Source organism: Choloepus didactylus, chromosome 6, assembly GCF_015220235.1.
Source record: "Choloepus didactylus isolate mChoDid1 chromosome 6, mChoDid1.pri, whole genome shotgun sequence".
Taxonomy (NCBI): Eukaryota; Metazoa; Chordata; class Mammalia; order Pilosa; family Megalonychidae; genus Choloepus; species Choloepus didactylus.
The window spans coordinates 55,002,261-55,023,041 of NC_051312.1; the positions used below are offsets into that span (position 1 = coordinate 55,002,261).

The following is a 20,781-nucleotide window of genomic DNA, read 5'->3' on the forward strand; positions in this document are numbered from 1 at the left end:
CCATTATGGTGTCACACTGAACTGTCTCACTGCCCTAAAAAAGTCCTTTGTGCTTTGTCTATTACTCTCTCTCCCAAACTAACTCCTGGTAAGCAGTGACTGGTTTACTGTCTCTATCATTTTTCCCTTTGTAGAATGTCATATACATGAGATCATAGTGTGTAGCCTTTATTCAGACTGGCTTCTTCTACTTAGCAATATGCATCTAAGTTTCCTACATGCCTTGCCATGATTTAATAGCTCATTCTTCTGTAGTTCAGAATAGGATTCCATTTTGTGCATGTATGATAATTTTTTTATCCTTTCTCCTACTGGAGGGCATCTTAGCTGCCTTCAATTTGGGGAAATTGTGAATAAAGCTGATAAAATCATATCATGGACAGGTTTTATGTGGTAACCGTAGAATTTTAAACTTCAGCGGAATATGAAGTTATAATTAGTTGGGTCACATTCATCTCCATAAGGTGCTTTTTTTGCCAAATTTTTCCTTCTGCAAGACCATTCTCATGTTTATGCTCCTCACAGTTTTAGAGTAGCCTTTTTTCCAGTCCATTCCCAGACCTGCTGTTCCAATCCCCTCCTTGAAACTGTGAGCTCCTGATATTCTTTATCAATAAAGCCCCATGTCTAAACTGGTCAGAGTCAGTTTTTTATTGTTGCTTGTAATCAAGGAAACCTGAATGATACACCCTAAGTTCCAGGACAGAGATTTATACTGGGAATCCAGCTGGGGAAGCTCAGAGAGTAAAACCAGTCTTTTTAAGACATATGATTTCTTTATAAATATTTTCTAAGTTTAATATTTTTCTAAAATCATATTATTAGTTTTTATTAGCATGTATCTGATTACTAGCAAATTGGAAAATCTCCTTGTTTGCTAATTATATTTTCACGTGGAAAATGATGTGCTTCTATGGAGATGACTTCCATTTTTAATGGTGAGGTAGAGGCAGGAGTAATGTCTTATACACAGATGGAAATAAAACACTACATTGAATTAGATACTTTTATTTAATTGCTGTCAAGTGCCATGAGTTTTATTTTATATGATGAAGCTTGATTTTATATGATGAAGCTTTTCATCATATAAAATGGAAGTTCAAATAATAAAACACAGTAGACATATGAATATTTCTCATATAAAAGATATCAGCATATCTGTAATATTCTCCTAAAGAGCTTTATTTTTACAAATAATAAAACTGCTTCATATTGCATCTAGTCTATCAGTAAGGCATTAACAATGGAATAATTTGAGAAGGTATTAAACAAATCCCAAAGGAAATTGTTCTGCAGAAGACTCTAATATATCATATAAATGTAAAAGACTTCAAAAATACCATCCATGTATTTAAACTCTTCTTAAACAATAATGCTCCTAGGAGAGACATAGAGAAGAAAATAAATTGTGTTTGAGAGACACTGAATGATGAATCAAAGCTGACATTCTCAATAGCTGCAAAAAACTATCGTCTACCCACCAACATAGTTAATAATATTTTTGGCAGATGACAGCAGAAACAAGTTTACCCTGAGTATTATTAAAATGATGCATAATGGTACAATTAAGAGTAATTGGTTAAGTCAAGAAGAAGAGGGCATTTAAAAAATGTTTATATTTATCCTTGGAGAATCTTATAAGCATAATGCTATGAGTGCAAGCCCAGCATAGCTGTGAATACTGGGGGAAAATATGATGGAGAAATTGAGTGACCATTATTATTGATAATTGGTCAATGAAATGATGGCTTTTTTTAATCTGGAAAATATTTTCCTTTGAAAACCAAGCTCAGAAAATGGCATTAGTAGTATTAGACAAGCTAGGGATAAACAGAATATTTATCTCCCAAATAAAGGCCCTTTCTTTCAGTCACTGTTACCTCTCAGTTAAAATTTGTAAAACTTTGTAAATCCTTTTGGAGTCTCAAAAGTGTCTTTGAAAAACTTCTACCTTGAGAAACTATAAAGAACTCAATCATAAAGTTCCTAAGAGAGACATAGAGAAGAAAATATTTAATTATTGATCAGTTACTATGTGTAAGACATAATATTAAATGTTACCAAGAGGAAGGGATACATTTTGAGGGAAAGCAGACTCTATAAAGATGAATCAGAGGTCTCATATTTTAAGGAATTTATAATTCAGTAGTGATAGAAGGCAGCATCGTAAACAACTATTTATAATATTGCTTCTATTTTAAGTGGTAAAAAGTAAATAATATAAAGTTCATATATACTAATGCTCTTAAATGCATATATAACTATATAATTGAATAATGAGAAAAATGTGCAGTAACTTAAATTATATTTACAACAAATTAAAATTAAATACGAGATACCTAACATAAGTGTTAACTAACAATGCCATCTTAGGCAAAGAACTTAATCTCTCTATTCTACTCCAGTTTTCTCACATGTAAAATGAGGATAATAATTATTTCTACCTCATAAAATTTTAGGAGAATTAAATGAGATAATTTGGATGAATTATCATAAAAAATCTATTAGTGTTATTGCTGTTATAGTTTTCCAGTAATTTCTATAACAAAGGTTACTACTACAATCAGAAAAATAATTAAAATAGTTTAAATGTAATTTCTGTTTACAAAAGTGGCCATTGTTGGGAGGCTTCATAGCTATGTCTGTATAGACACAATAGATTTTGGATATAATAAAGGTGTTTGGGACTTCTACCACTACAGGTGGGTAAGCATTCAGAGAACCTACCTGATATGCAGTCTGCAAGCACTCCCAGATGGCAAGAAGGAGACCTCTGTCATGACTGACTCAGAAACTTGAATGGAATGTAAGAGTTTACAGGAGATGGCCAATGGTAAATTTAACCATTAGGAACTGAAGGTGGTGAAGTGTGAAGAAGGAAGCCAAAGTTTTCGTGAGTTACCTGCTCTCACTCTGCATTTTGTCAAGGCCTGGGCTTTAAGTGTACAGATTTAAAAAAAAAAAGGTTGGTGAATTACAGATAATTTTAATATGGTAGTACATCAGTGGCCATGAGAGGGCACACACATAGTCTTCCTTGTTTTTATATTTGGCCTTACATTAAATGCTAAAATTTTTACATATCTTATTGCAGAAAAATCTGGCCTATAGCCCCAGTCCATTTTCCTCCTGCATGACTCTAGTCACATGAGTGGAAGGAAAGATTAAGAAAACATTGTTCCCATCACAGGACCTTAAAATCATAACAAATAAGCGACTAAGGATGAAATGTGAAAAAAGCTTGTGTTTAACACTAAAAGCCAAAGCCACTGCTGTCACTAAAATGAATATGAATCTCTCTATGATAGATGCCATTAAGTTGGATGTGGAAAATAAATTGAGTGAGATGGAGCCGTCTGTGGAGCACCATAGTTTGACCAGCGGGGGATCATTCATCCTTCCAGACCATTTATTGGTACATATATTTATGTTTGTTCACTTATCAAATATTCATTGAAAGTCATTAGATGCCACCTCAATCTAAATACTGGAAATACTAAAAATTAAGATATGGTCTCCTCTCTCAAGGTGTTGGCTATTTGATTATAGAAACTATCAGCTATCATATGTTTACATAATAGTATCATTGGTAAGTTCCTAGAAATGTTAAGTACTATAATTGTATTGTGGATTAGGGAAACAGGTGAAAATGATATACTATTGCTACCAACTAATGAATAACTAAAATTTATTATACATTTAGGTGACTTACATGGACTATCCCATTTAATCTTCCCTGCAACCATATGAGTTTGGTTTTATGATACACCCAGTTTAGAGATGATTGGTCAATTTGTCTGATGTCAAAGCACAAATAAGTGGCAGAACACAGCCTTCAGTTAGAGTGTATCTGACTTCAAAATGCTTGGTCTTAGCTATGCTATTCTAGCTGGTACTTAAAATAAGAGTTTATGTTAGACAAGCTTGGAATATGGGCATTTCCCAAGTTGAGCACTAACTAATAATCTATGAAAAATACAATTCATATTATAGTCAGCATTGTTCAAATATAATTTGTGTGAGAAATAGCAGAAAATAATTTAATATTCAAGATAGACTGAAAGATCCTTTAAAGGCTCATAGTGAGTCATAGACTATTCAAGAGGAAGGAATTATATATTTCTTCATTAATTTATAAGGAACTTAGCACAACTCAGCACCTTCTAGATGTTAAATAAGTTTTTGTTGAAGAGAAATTAACCTAGGTCCAGGTTTTATCCATTTACAATGAGAAAGAGCATCTGCTATTAATGGCATTCCTAGTGATATTTATATATTATACCATTGCTCTATGGTATCTTGATGAACTAATTTCTACACTCTGTTCAATGTCACATCCTTTCATTTAAACACCTTTCTCATCAAAATATTTTGCCTCTGTGTAACTTAGATCTTTCTTTTGCCACATTAAGTCCATTTACATCTATTTTATATTTAATCAAGAGCAAAAATAATTCAATAAGAAGCATAAATATTCACTTTCATTGTACTTTTTTTCAGTATTGTATAGTGCAAAACCTGTCAAAGAACCTTTGTTTTCATAAATTCTACAAAATGCAGAAAAATCCATAGATTATCCTCTTACAGGTTATAAACCAACATGCAGGGACTTCTCTAATTTTTCTTTAAATTTTCAGGCTTGGGAGATTAGAAGAGTTACTAGAAGAAAGAAACAAATGATGCCTGGTTTGTGGTAAGGATAATTTACCTGATATGTTCCTCACAGGCTTGCTCTAGAGGTAGGGTGAAAATAGCATCATTATCACATTGAAAGGTTTTGGGTATTGACCTTGCAAATTCTGTCTTTTTAACTCAGCTATTTTCTACTCAACAGCTTTTTTGTCCTTTGTAATTGGAAACCGAAGCAACACACTTGAATTTGCCTCCATTGATTTTTCTCCCAGTCTTTATCATTTAGGTTTTGGCAAAGGTGAATCAATACCATGAGGGCAGTGAGGAATAGACAAAATCACTTTTCTTTTGTAGACATGCAGATCAAAATTCAAATTCCATTTCTGCCACTTAATGTTTCTATAACCTCTGTCATGTAATTTAATATCTCAGTCTCAGTTTCTTGTTAGTACAATGGAATATCTAGTTCATTGCACAAATTAAAAAAAAAAAACATTAATATCCAGCACTATCCATGTACCTGAAACCTAGTATATACTCATAAATATATAAATATACTTATCCTTTAAGATACATCTTACATTTCAGTATTTCAGTGCTAAAATTTTGGAAAATGAACTCCAGAAAAGTGAACCGGGGAACAAGTGACTTTCTGGAAAATATATTGAAATCATAATTCATTAAATGCTTTTCTTTAAGAACATGAAAATCAGTGGTATGAAAGATACAGTAATTCAAAGAAAGATGGGCAAATGATTTGTCTATTTACAAGACTCAGCTTTATGTCAATGCAGAAAAGTGAATATCAGGAAAATATCAGGAAAAAATCATGTCACCTTTTCTGCATCGTACACAATGAGATTAAAGCTCTAGGCATTTTGAGTAGCAGTAAAGTTCTAATCATTTGGACATGTAGAGTTACTCCTCTAAACCCATTATGATTTATTCATTCATTAAATACTGAAGTACATCTGTATGCCAGATTGATTTTGTTTTTATTCCTATGATACACCAGTGGGGGAAGGGTGTGCAAATAATTGTTTTCATGTGAGTTTTTCAATTCAATTAATTTAAATAATAGACTATGACAAATGGTATTTTTGTTATTATGTCTAACCTTAAGAAACACATAGTGAGATAGTTATTACTACATCACTTAAAAATCATAAGGTGAATAATTAAGAACAAATGACAAAGACTATTTGCTTTCTGTGCACTGGGCAGACTGAACACCTTTAGCAGTAAGTTGCAATTCAAATTCTCAAACACTGTGAATTTGCTAAATGTCAAATTGGACTTGTTGACTCAAAGGCAAGCACACCACAATTTTTGTCTTCAAGATGCTCTCAGTCCAGTCATGTGTCTATACACACATCAGAGAATTATAGGACAATGTGGCAAGACCCAGAAAGGAACTGTACGTAAAGTGCAATAGGAGTACAGGAAAATTCTAAATTGCATTAGAGACTCAAATGTGGTCAAAGAAAAGGTGACATGTGACATAAGTCCATAAAAGTAGAGTAAGATTGATCAAGTGAACAAAATTAACACCATCATAATGGGGCAAATCAAAATTGTGTATTTGCCACTCAATGGGGTGCTGCAGGAAGAAATAGCATTTCTGCTGTGGTATTCATGCCAAAATGCATAATCTCAGTTTTAACCATGAGGAAATAACTGAACACAATTGATGGACAGTCTGCAAAATGACTGGCTAATAACTGTCAAAAATATTAAAGTCAGTAAATTCAAGGAAAGACTGAGGAACTGTTCCAGATTAAAACATATTAGAGGGGAATGGCAAATGACTGCAATACATGATCTTGGATCAAATCACTTTTACTCTAGTTAACTTATTGGGGCAACTCCTGGAGCTTGAGTGCAAATTTATGGTGAAAAGTATGTGGCTGTTCTTTGTACCATTCTTACAACTTTTCTGTAAATTTGAAATTGGTTGAAATGAAATTTAAATAATGACAATAAATGGCAATGAGAATATATGGTTAGCATTTCAGATTGTGAAGCCAGAGAGATCCAAGTTCAAAGCCCTGCTTGGCCATTTACTTATATTTGTTACCTCGAAATAGCAATTAATCCCCCTGAACCCCAGATTCCTCACTTGGAAAAGAAAAAAAAAAAATACTAGACCTACATCACCAAATTGTTCTGAAGAATAGAGAGATGATATGTATACTGGGCCTGGCACATGGAAAGTGCTCAGTAAATATTAGCTGTGAGAACATATGAAGCACTACATAGTTTTAACTTTTCTCTCTTTCACTTTTATTAGAACTTGTTTAATGTATTAAGCACTGCACACCTAAGACTATAAGGAGAGGTGTTTGAGGCCATAGACTTAGTCTATGAAATCTTGGGTTTAGGGTTTAATTTCATTGTTTATAAAAAGAGTGCAATAGGAGGTGGGAAAAGAAGGCAGAGTGGTGAGATGTGGGTTTTAGTTACTCCTCTGGAGCAGCTGGTAGAGAGCCAGGAAATGTGTGGAACAGACACTGCAGAGGAATCTGAATTTGGACACACATCATACAATATTCAAGATCATGTGGAGCAGCTGAGATCAGCAAAATCTGTAAGTTCTCACAGCCAGGGGGCCCACACCCCTCCCTGACAGGCACAATCCCAAGGGAGGAGGGGCCACTGATGCTGGGAACCAGAAGGGAGAACAGCAGTTGCAGAACTGAGTAACAAAATTGGACTGCTGAACAAAACTCCAACCATAGATAAACTGAGAGCAGACACCAGAGAATATGGGAGCAGTCACCCCAGCAGATAGGAGATAGGTCTAGCAAAAAACAGCCAAAAAAAAAAAGAAAAAAAAAAAAGAAATGAAAACAGAGACTTTTGGAGTTGGGGGTGAACATAATATGGAGAATGACTGGGTTCAAACAGAATCAGGCACATATGCAAACTCGGGGCCATGGTGGTCTCAGAAAAGCCAGTTTTTCTGATTTCTTGATTGTTCCTTAATTGCCTTCCAATTCCTTGTCTTTTTGCATTTCAATAGTCCACCAGAATTGCAAGGACTGAATTAAGAGGTTTTTCTTTAAATAGCCTATACTGGGCCCTTCTTTTCTTTTTTTCATATTTTTAATCTTTTTCTCATTTTTAAAAATAACTATTCTAAGTAGCCCATTACAGAAAGCCTCAAAGACTTGCAGTTTGGGCCTAGGCAAGAGCAGAGAGCTAAGATAGCTCTGAGAGACAAAGCAATAAAATTTGCTAAAGACCATAACTTCCTCAAGAAAATGGGGGCATGGCCAGCTTCCTTGGTAGGCCTCCTTTGGGGAACTCAGACCCCAGGGCTAGAATTCAGAAACAAGCTTCAGTCAGCTGCAACCCCGATTGGGTCAGAGTCACCAGGAGAACTAAAGTCTCCATAACTATTCACACTGGTGGGGGAGCTGCAGGATGGCAAGCACCACCTGCTGGACAGCACAGGAAAAGCACAGAGTCTAAAGGCCTCAAAGGAAGGTCTTATCTTCAAGAAAACTCCATACCCTCCTCCTGAGATCTGGGTCTCTCTGGACTGGGAAAACCTGACTGCGGTTGACCATATCTGAGGAGAACCTCACACAAAAAGGCTACATAGAGGCAGGGCAAGAAACAGAAAAACAAGAGGTGAAAAACTCTGACCAACTAAATAGAACCAAAGTTAGAGGCCTAGAATAAGCTGAACTAAACACCAAAGGTTAATGAACAGAGCCAACCAAAAAGAAAACCCTAGGTAAGAGAGTGAAATTGAGCTCCATATAGTAATCAAGAAAAGCAGATGCCTAGACAGCTTAAGATAATGAACCATACTAGGAAACATGAATACATGGACCAGCCAAAGGAACAAACTAATACTTCAATCAAGATACAGGAGTTGAGACAACTAATGCTAAATCAATTCAATGAACTGAAGGAAGAACTAATTAAAAATGTTCAAACAAATCTCCAAATCAATTAAAAAATCAGTGAACTGAGGGAAGATATAGCATGTAAGGAAGATACTGGATGACCATAAAGAATAATTCATAAACTTGAAAAAAAAAAAAAAAACAAATGGCAGAACTTATGGGAAAGAAGGGCATAATGGAGGAGATGGAAAAGACAAGGGAGGGATACACAGTAGATTTGAACAGGCAGAAGAAAAGATCAGTGAATTGGAAGATGAGACATTTGAATTCATACACACAAAAGAACAGATGGTAAAAAGAATGGACAAATATGAGCAGTGCCTTAGGGAGCTGGGTGACAACATGAAGCATGCAAATATATGTGTTATGGGTGTCCCAGAGGGTGAAGAGACAGGAAAAGGGGCAGAAAGAATAATAGAAGAAATAATCACTGAAAATTTCCCACTCTTATGAAAGACAGAAAATTACAGATTCAAGAAGTACAGCACACCAAAACAGAAAAGATCCTAATAAACCTACACCAAGACAACTGCTGATCAGACTGACCAATGTCAAAGACAAAGAGAGAATTCTGAAAACAGCAAGAGAAAGGCAATCCATCACATGCAACGGAAGCTCCATAAGACTATGTGCAGATTTCTCCACAGAAATCAAGAAGGTGAGAAGAAAGAGGTATGATATATTTAAGATACTGAAAGAGAACTGCCAACCAAGAATTGTGTATCTGGCAAAACTGTCTTTCAAAAATGAGGGGGAGATTAAAATATTTTCAGACAAACAGACAATGAAAAAGTTTGTGAATAAGAGACCAGGGTTACAAGAAATAGTAAAGGGAGTGCTATAGGCTGATAGGAGAAGACAGGAGAGAGAGGTTTGGAGAAGAATATAGAAATGAAGATTATCAGGAATGGTAAAAGGTCAGAGGGTAAAAATAAGACATGACATACAAAATCCAAAAGATAAAATTGTAGAAGAAAGTAATGCTCTTACAGTAATAACATGAAATGTTAATGGATTAAACTCCCCAATAAAAAGATACAGACTGACTGAATGGATTAAAAAACAGGATGCATCTGTATGCTGTCTACAAGAAACTTACTTTAGACACAAGTACAAAAATAGACTGAAAGTGAAAGGCTGGAAAAAGATTTTTCATGCCAAAAGCAACCACAAAAAAGCAGGAGTAGCTATACTAATATCAGACAAATTAGAGTTCAAAAGTAAAACAATTAAAAGAGACAAAGAAGGACACTATATATTAATAAAAGGGTCAATTCATCAAGAAAACATAAGAATCATAAATATTTATGCACCAAGCCAGACTGCACCAAAATTCATGAGGCAAACACTGAGAACACTGAAAGGAGATACAGATGACTCTACAATAATAGTTGGAGACTTCAATGCACCACTCTCATCAATGGATAGAACATCTAGACAGAGGATCAATAAGGAAACAGAGATGCTGAATTGTATGATAAATGAATTAGACTTGAGAGACATATATAGAACACTGCACCTAACAAGAGCACGATACACATTTTTCTCAAGTGCTCGTGGAACATTTTCTAGGATAGACCACATGTTGGGTCACAAAGCAAGTCTCAACAAATTTAAAAATATTGATATCTAAAAAACATTTTCTTGGATCATAACAGAATGAAGTTGGAAATAAATAAGAGGCAGAAGATAGTAAAATTCACAAATATATGGAGACTAAACAACACATTGTTAGAAAACCAGTGAGTAAAGGAAGAAATTACAAGAGAAATTAGTAAATACCTTGAGGCAAATAACAGTGAAAACCAACATATCAAATTTATGCAATGCAGCAAAGGCAGTGCTGAGAAGGAAATTTATTTCCCTAAATACCTATATTAAAAGAGAAGAGAGAGCAAAAACTGAGGAATTTAACTGTCCACCTGGAGGAATTAGGGAAAGAACAGCAACCTAACCCCAAAGCAAACAGAAGGTAAGAAATAACATAGATGACAGCAGAAATAAATGAAACTGAGAACAGGAAAACAATAGAGAGAATCAATAAAATCAAAAGCTGGTTCTTCAAGAAAATCAACAAAATTGGTGGAAAATTGATGGAAAATCAACAAAATAGACTTGCCCTTGAGAAGACTATTGCTGCAAAGGAGAGGCTAGGCCTCCCTATAATTGTGACTAAGAGCCTCCTCCCAAATGCCTCTCTGTGGCTCAGGTGTAGCTCTCTCTGTCTCTCTAGCTAAGCCAACTTGGCAGACGAAATCACTGTCCTCCCCACTACGTGGGATCTGACACCCAGGGGAGTGAATCTTCCTGGCAACATGGAATATGACTCTTGAGGAGGAAATGAGACCTGGCATCGTGGGATGGAGAACATCTTCTTGTCCAAAAGGGGGAAATGAAAGGAAATGAAATAAGCTTCAGTGGCAGAGAGATTCCAAAAGGAGCCAAGAGGTCACTCTGGTGGGCACTCTTACACACAATATAGACAATCTCTTTTAGGTTCTAATGAATTGTAATACCTAGCAGTAAATACCTAAAACTATCAAACTACAACCCAGAACCCATGAATCTTGAAGATGATTGTATAAAAATATAGCTTTTGAGGGGTGACAATGTGATTGGGAAAGCCATAAGGACCATACTCCCCTTTGTCTCATTTTTGGATGGATGAGTAGAAAAATGGGGGAAGAAAAAAAAAAAGGCACCCAGTGTTCTTTTTTACTTTAATTTTTATTCTTATTATTTTTGTGTGTTTGTTAATGAAAATGTCAAAAATTAATTATGGTGATGAATGCACAAGTATATAATGGTACGGTAAACAATTGAATGTATGCTTTGTTTTGTATGACTGTATTGTATGTGAATATATCTCAATAAATATTAATTAAAAAAAACAACAACAACAACCAAAAAAAACCAGAAGCTGGTTCTTTGAGAAAATCAACAAAATTGATGGAACTGTAGCTAGGCTAACAAAAAATAAATAAATAAAAGAGAGTGAGTGGATGCAAATAAATGCAATCAGAAACGGGAAAGGAAACATAACTGCTGACCCTGCAGAAATGAAGGAGATAATGAGAAGATACTACGAGCTGTTACATGCTAATAAAGTAGACAACTTACATAAAATGGGCAACTTTCTAGAAAACCATAAACAACCAACATTGACCTGAAAAGAAACAGATGACCTCAACAAACCAATCACAAGCAAATAGATTGAGTCAGTCATCAAAAAGCTCCCCAAAAAGAAAAGTCCAGGACCAGATGGCTTTACATGTGAATTCTACCAAGCATTCAAGAAAGAATTAACACCAATCCTGCTCAAACTCTTCAAAATAATTGAAGTGGAGGTAAAGTTACCCAACTCATGCTATGAAGCCAATATTACCCTAATATCAAAATCAGACAAAGATACTACAAAAATCTCTTTAATGAATATAGATGCAAAAATCCTAAACAAAATGCTCAAAATTAAATCCAGAAGTACATTAAAGGAATTATATACTGCGACCAGTTGGGGTTCATTCCAGGTATGCAAGGCTAGTTCAATACAAGCAAATTGATTAATGTAATGCACCATATCAATAGATCAAAGCAGAACCATATGATCATCTTGATCGATCCAGAAAAGGCACTTGAGAAAATTCAACATCCTTTCTTGTTGAAAACACTTCAAAGGATAGGAATAGAAGGGAATTTTCTCAACATGATAAAGGCAATATATGAAAAACACACAGCTAACATTGTACTCAATGGGGAGAGACTGAAAGATTTCTCTCTAAGATCAGGAACAAGACAGGGATGCACCGTAACCATTGTTATTCAACATTGTGGTGGAAGATCTAGCTAGAGCAATTAGGCAAGAAAAAGAAATAAAAGGCATCCAAATTGGAGATGAAATAGTAAAACTTTCACTCTTTGCAGATGACATGAGTCTATACATAGAAAATCCATAAAAATTTACAACAAAGCTATTAGAATTAATCAATGAATACAGCAAAGTGGCAGGCTACAAGATCAACATGCAAAAATCTGTAGTGTTCTTATACACAAGTAATGTGCAACAAGAGGAAAAAATCAAGAAAAAAATTCCATTTAAAATAGCAACCAAAAGAATCAAGTATTTAGAAATAAACTTAGTGAAGGCCACAAAAGACCTATACAAAGAAAACTACAAGAAATGGTTAAAAGAATCCAACAGGACTGAAAAAAAAGGAAGACCATACCGTGTTCATGGATTGGAAGATGAAATATAATGAAAATGTCAATTCTACCTAAACATATTCATAGATTCAATGCAATAACATTTATAATCTCAACAACTTACTTTGCAGAAATAGAAAAACAAATAACCAAATTTATTTGGAAGGGCAAGGTGCCCTGAATAGCCAAAAATATCTTGAGAAAGAGGAATGAAGTGGGAGGTCTCACAGTACCAGATTCTGGAGCATATTACAAAGCCACAGTGCTCAAAACAGCATAGTACTGTAAGAATACATATACTGACCAGTGGAATAGAATTGAGTGTTCAGAAATAGACTCTTGCATCTATAGACAACTGATCTTTGATAAGGAAGTCAAGCCAAAGCAACAGGGACAGAGCAGCCTCTTCAATAAATGGTGTTTGGAGAACTGGATATCCATTTCCAAAGAATGAAAGAGGACCCCTATGTCACACCTTATACAAAAATTTACTCAAAGTGGATCAAAGACCTAAACATTTCCACTAAGACCATAAGTCTCTCAGAAGAAAATGTAGGGCAAGTTCTTAAAAATCTTGTGATAGGAAGTGGTCTCTTAGATGTTACACCCACAGTGAGAGCAACCAAAAAACAAATAGACAAATGGGATCTCCTCAAAATTAAAGAATTTTGTACATCAAAGGACTTTGTCAGAAAAGTAAAAAGGCAGCCTACACAGTGGGAGACAATATTTAGGAAACGACGTATCAGATAAGGGTTTAATATTCCAAATATATAAAGCAATCCTATAACTCAACAACAGAAAGACAAACAACCCAATCAAAAAATGGCAAAAGACATTGACAGACACTTTTCTGAAGAGGAAATACAAATGGCTCAAAAATATTTGAAGAAATGCTCAACTTCACTGGCTATTAGGGAAATGCAAATCAAAACCACAACGAGATATCATCTCATACCTACCAAAATTGCCATCATCCAAAAAACAGAAAATTACAAGTGCTGGAGAGGATGTGGAGAAAGAGGCACACTTATTCATGGCTGGTGGGAATGCAGAATGGTGTAACCACTCTGGAAGACAGTGTGGAGGTTCCTCAGGAAGCTAAGTATAGATTTGCCATATGATCCAGCTATTCCATTATCAGGTATATACTCAAAGGAACTGAAAGTTAAGCCATGAACAGACCTTTGTAAACCAATGTTTATTGCAGCATTCTTCAAAACAGCCAAGAGATGGAAATAGCCCAAATGGATGAGTGGATAAACCAACTGTGGTACATGCACATGATGGAATATTATGCAACTGTAAGATAGAATAAAGACATGGAACATATAATAATGTGGATGAACCTTGAGGATATTATGTTGAGCCAAGTTAGCCAGAAACAAAAAGACAAGTACTGTATGGTCTCACTAATATGAACTAACATTAATAAGCAAGCTTTGGGAGTTAAAAGCTGATAAACACAGGCTATCAGGAGATAGGAAGAGGGTAGAGATTGGGCATTTGATGCTGAAGGACTACAGAATGCTCAGCAGGCTTGATTGTATAGACCCAGAAATAGATAGCATAATACTGTGTGATGGTAGCACAATATTGTAAGTACACTGAACAAAGATGTCCATGAGTAAAGCTGAAGGAGGTGGGTTAGAAACATGTATGACACCTGAGGTAAAGATAGAAGACAAAGACTGGGACTGTTTAACTTAGCAGAAAACTGGAGTGGTCACTGATTGTGACTAATGTACAAATATAAAACTGTTCTTGCATGTGGGAGAACAAATGAATGTCAACCATGCAGAGTGTTGGAAAGGGGATGGTAGTGGGGAAAAAGTATAATCAAAGCAAACTGGAGTCTGTGGTCAACAGCAACATTGTAATATGCTTCCACTAAATGTGACAAAGGCAATATACCAAAGCTAAATGTGTATGAGAGGGGGATATAAGGGAGGGTCATGGGATTCTTGGTAGTGTTGTTGTTGTCTGACCCTACTATTATATTGTATTGTATGATATTTTATTTTTATTTTTATTACCTTTTTTATTATTCATTAAAAAGAAAAAACAAAACAAAACTTTTTTCCCATAGTAATCATTATGTTCGAGTGCTGATTGTGTTGATAAATGCACAAATGTATGATGATACCATGAACAACTGATTGTATACTTTGAATAATTATATGGTATGTAGATATAGCTCTATAAAATTATATGGAAAAATGTAAACAGGGATAAAAGTGCTGGAGAAAACATGGAGAGAGGGATGTATTTATTTACTGTTGGTTAGGAGACAGAATGTTAGAGCCTTTCTGTAGGACAGTGGGGAGTTTCCACACAAAGCTAAGTATGTGGGTGCCATAATGTCCTGCAACCTCATGAGGGGGCATTTACTTGGAGGATCTGAGAACAGGGACATGAATGGACATTTGCACAGTGGTGTTTAAGGAGAGAATATACATGATTTACAATGAATGAAGGTGTCCTAAAGTTACATCAACTGAGGAACAGAATGGTGGACTGTTGTGTGTGCTACAAGGAAATACTGAGCTACTGCAAGAAGGAGTGAAGCTGTGAGACATGCAATGAGGTGAACGGAACCTGTAGATAGTATTTTGAGTGAACCACACCAGAAACAAAGGCAAACACTATAATGCCTCCCCAATATGGACTAACTACAATGTGTAAACTCAGAATTGAACCTTAGAGCACAGCTTCTCAGGGAATGCTTATGTAATGGTCCCTAGATTGTAAGTTCTTACAGCAGTCACATCTGTTCCTAAATTGTAATGGCTGTCTCCAGATTCTGAGATGTGATCCCTTTGTGTATAACCTGATTGATCCGTGGAACTTTGGGTATCTGTGTAACACGTGAAACTAAGAGCTAGAACTCGGCAGATATGAATGTCAATATTAGCACAAATAGCAACTGTTTAAAAAGCTGAAAAAGAGTCCAGACTTCAGCTAGAGATATGAATGAAGCAGATGTGGTTAGGACTAGGGCAAACTGGGCCAAAGGGTAAAGGAAAATTTTAAAACTTCAAATTCCATGTGAGAACAAGGGAAGAGATGTTTAGCTGGTGCAAGGTCTATATTTTCCAGACAATTTAACTTGCACATTTCATTCAAATACCATAATTACATGAAACTTTTAATAGGAAGTGAGACCTGGTAGGTTTTCATATGTTAGTGTGAAATAGCAACATATCCCAAAGTAACCTGACAGAGAATAAAAATATATATACAGGGTCTCCCTGAGGAGCTGGGGGAAAATGCAGAGGTGTTGGGCTTCCTCACCTGAATTGTTGCTGATGTTCTCACAAACACTGAGGGTTGCTGGTTTGATGTGCCAAGCCCTCTATCATGGGACTTGCCCTTATGAAGTTCATCACTACAAAGGAGAGGCTAAACCTGCTTATAATTCTGCCTAAGAGTCTTCCCCTGATATCTCTTTTTTGCTCAGATGTGGCCCTCTCTCTCTAGCTAAGCCAACTTGGTGGGTAAACTCTTTGCCCTCCCCTCCATGTGGGATCTGACTCCCAGGGGTGTAAATCTCCCTGGCAATGCAGGATATGTCTCCTGGGGATGAATCTGAACCTGACATTGTGGGATTGAGAACATCTTCTTGACCAAAAGGGGGATGAAAAGTGATACAAAATAAAGCTTCAGTGGCTGAGATATTCCAAATGGAGTCGAGAGGTCACTCTGGTAGGCATTCTTGTGCTTTATATAGATAATCCTTTTTAGGTTTTAATACATTGGAATAGCAAGAAGTAAATACCTGAAACTATCAAACTGCAACCCAGTAAACTTGACTCTTGAAGACGATTGTATAGCAATGTAGCTTACAAGGGGTGACAGTGTGATTGTGAAAACCTTGTGGATCTCACTCCCTTTATCCAGTGTAAGGATGGATGAGCAGAAAAATGGGGACAAAAAACTAAATGAAAAATATCATGGGGGGGTGTTTTGGGTGTTCTTTACTTTTGTTTTTTATTCTTATTTTCACTCTTTCTGGTACAAGGAAAATGTTCACAAAATAGATTGGGGGTCCTGAGAGCGGCCCCAAGGCCCTGCAGCAGCGAGTGCAGTCCCTGGGGCCGTTGGAATCAAATACAGCAGCTGTGCTCAAAGTGAGCTCCCTGGACTAGCAGCATCAGCATCACCTGCAACTTGTTAGAAATGCAACGTCTCAGATCCCAGTCCATACCTCCTGAATCAGTGACTCTGGGGGTGGGGCTCAGAAATTTATTTTAAGAAGCCTTCCAGGTGATTTGATGTCCACTGAAGTTTGCAAACCACTCTGTGAGATATTCAAAGAACACTGAAGGAAAAACACATTCCATGAAAGATCTCCTCCTTTGCACACCACTGCTATATATGCTGATGAAGAAGAACTCTCCAAACACTGCAGATCATTTGTCCCTTCAACTCCTCGAGGAAAAGAAGCAGAAAGAAATTTGAACACTTCTGAAAATGAAGAAAGTGAAAATGAATCTATAAAAAAAAGAGTGCTAAAAAGCCAGGAAGAAAACCTAAGCCCATTGACGAATCTGAAAGCAATGAAGAAAGTGATGTAAGAAGAAAAGTTAAACCAGCAGAGAAAATAAGTGCATGACAACATGAATCTATTTCAGCTACAGCATCTTCAGAGCTTTCAGTAAAACCAGCTTAATCAGTCACTCCTAAAAAAATGGGACCCCCTAGTGCCAAATCCTCTGTTGAAAAAGAGACTACAGCAAAAAAAAAAAAAAAAAAAAAAGTCAACAGAAAGTTCAGAAAAAGGGGAAGATGACTCATGGCAAAAAGAAGAACTCAAGAAGTAAAGGCATAGATTCAGATAGTGATGTTTCTGACTGTGTGCACATTTGGTGTGTAGAAGGAAAGAAAACTGGTGACATAATGGAGTTGGGTGTTATTGTATCTGCATTTGAGAAAACCATCCTAGAGTATAAACAAAGAATACAATCTAAAATTTGTAAGGAGGCTGTTCCGGTTTGCTAATGCTGTCAGAATGCAAAACACCAGAAATGGATTGGCTTTTATAAAAGGGGGTTTATTTGGTTACACAGTTACAGTCTTAAGGTCATAAAGTGTCCAAGGTAACACATCAACAATTGGGTACCTTCACTGGAGGATGGCCAATGGCGTCCAGAAAACCTCTGTTTAGCTGGGAAGTCATGTGGCTGGCATCTGCTCTGTAGTTCTGGTTTCAAAATGGCTGTCTCTCAGGACATTCCTCTATAGGCTGCAGTTCCTCAAAAATATCACTCTTAGTTGCTCTTGGGGCGTTTGTCCTCTCTTAGCTTCTCTGGAGCAAAAGTTTGCTTTCAAAGGCCATCTCCAAAATGTCTCTGTAAGCTGCAGCTTCTCTCTCAGCTCCTGTGCTTTCTTCAAAGTGTCCCTCTTGGCTGTAGCAAGCTTACTCCTTCTGTCTGAGCTTATACAGTGCTCCACTGAACTAATTCAGACCTACCCTGAATGGGTGGGGCCACACCTCCATGGAAACTATCCAATCAGAGTAAATACCCACAGTTGGGTGGGTTGCATCTCCATGAAAATGCTCAAAGAATTACAATCTAATCAACACTGATACATCTGCCCACACAAGATTACATCAAAGATAATGGTGTTTTGGGGGATATAATGCATTCAAACCAGCACAGAGGCCATCAGCAAGTTTTATTCTAATATTAAAGAAGAACTCATCAAATCACTTAAAGAAGTGCAGATGTTGAAAAATCTGGAAAGGAAGAATGCTAAAATGATTTGAGGTATCAAAAAGAAAAGGAAACGTTTGATTGAAGTCCAGGATGAACTACCTTGGTTAGAACCACAGCTGGAACAGCTGCAACAAAATATGATGAATTTAAAGAGAGAAAATCTTCACTTAGGACTGCAGCATATTTCTTGTCTAATTTAAAACAGCTTCAGCAGGATTATTCAGATGTTTCAGAAAAAGAACCAAACATTAAGGAAACGTATGATTCATCCAAGCTTCCAGCTTTGTTATTAAAAGCAAGAAGACTTTTGGGAGCAGAAAACCATCTGCAAAACATCAACCACCATTTAGAGAAGCTCCTTGACCAAGAATGAGAAGACAAGTCTAATAAAATATGCCTCTGTAAGATTAGTCTCAGGATAAGCTCTCTTATTTTCTGCACCTGTATTTTTATAAATAAAATTTTTTTCTTGAAAAATTTAAGGGCAGGGGGAATTTACACGTTTACTTCAATTCTCCAAGTTGAACATTTCCTTTTGTTAAAGCAATATTCAGATACATGAACATACAAATTTGTCTAATTATTCAAGCTGTATTGGAAGTATGGCCTACTCACCATAATTTATTACTTTGTCACTCAGATGTCTCTGACAATGTTAAATGGCATCAGTTTGATTGTAGAATAGTTTGAGCCCAGAATCATCTTTTCTGGCCATTGTCTTGAGTAAGGTTTTAAATGTTGATATCTTATCCCCATCCTCATTGGCCTCAGATATATATATAAGTAAAAAATAATTATAAAATAATGTCATAAAACTTGGTTGATGTAAACAGGTTTAATAAGGTAAGATATTAAAGCCTGGTTATAAAAGGAACTGTCCTTAAGTTAATTAGCTACCCTTGTAATTCTTCTATAATTAGTTCATCAGGAATTTCATCCCCTCCAGTACTGTAACTGCTTTCTGCAGCTTCAGCTAATTCAACATCTTCAAGAGCTTCTAAAAAATAAGGATCATCATCACCATTATAAGCATCAGAGCACACACCTGTTGAGAACTTAGTAGATGATAGTTTATGAGGATTCTTGGTTTCATTGTGCCTTGTTTCGTCTGTTGTAAATTCCTCTTAGTTTGTTTCCTTGGAGGAAGGGAAGGAAGAGATGGATAGGGAGAAAAAAGTTTAGTCAGTCATGTGAATATATTGAATTAAGATATTAAGTAATAAGATCAGTTCTTCAAAAGCTATTAAAATGGATTCACTAGATAAATATTGTCTCCAATATAGTAACTAGGGGAATGAGTTTGCAAACTTGAACATTGCTGCCATTGCAGCTCAGACACTGTTGAAACTCCAAAGTTGGTACTCCGTGCAGCAAGTTTCCCGTGGCAAATTTTTTTTCCCATATCCCCAGATGGGGCTAGAGTACAAGTAGGTATAATTTTTAAACAAATGGAGAGTTCAGCTGAAAACAAATTGGAACAAATATTTGCTAAACTGACAAAGGACTTAATTTCCCCAATTTATAAAGTACTTTAAAAAAATAAGAACCCTGGGTTGAAAAAAGTTGCTGTAATGAACAGTTTAGGACAATTGTAAAAATATGACTATGGATTATATATTAGATAATAGAATTGTATGAATGTTAAACTTCCTAAATTTAATAATTTTATCAGAGATACATAAGAATGTCTTTATTCTTCAGCTACATGTTTAAATATTGAGATATTTAAGGACTGTGATGTCTGCAACTTACTCTCAAACAAATTCATAAAGAATAATGTGTATGTGGACAGAGAGAACAAATGTAGACAAATATTAACAATTAGGAAATCTAGGTAAAAGGCATAGAGGAGTTCCTTGTTCTCTTACCAGTTATGGAGGTCTAATTCCCTATAATTTTATGGAGAGCAATGTGGTACTGTGTGTTACTGAAAATATTTATGACAGATGAAGAATAAAAGGCCTACAAAATAGTATGTGTAATAGGGCTTTTCTTAAAAATTTAAGCATACATTAATTCTGGAAGTTTGTGTGTCAACACATTTACATCAATTACCTCTGAATGATAATTATGAGTGAGCAAATGGAAAAAAATCCTTTTTATGTATTTTCTAATTTGTTCTACAATGAATATTAATTGTTTTGGTAAATAAAGGTTTTTAAAAGAAAGAAATAGATTGGGGTGATGAATGCACAACTATATGATGGTACTGGGAGAAATTGATTGTACACTTTGGATAATTGTATGGTATGTGAATATGTCTCAATACAACTGGATTTAAAAAGATACTATTAAAAAAAGGGTACAATAAT

At 35.7% G+C, this 20,781-nt stretch overlaps 1 pseudogene; it reads left to right on the plus strand.

Annotated features, from left to right (window-relative positions):
• LOC119536936 overlaps positions 1–18,842 on the plus strand; it is a 31,125-nt pseudogene extending 12,283 nt beyond the window's left edge.
• The last annotated feature ends 1,939 nt before the right edge of the window (positions 18,843–20,781 follow it).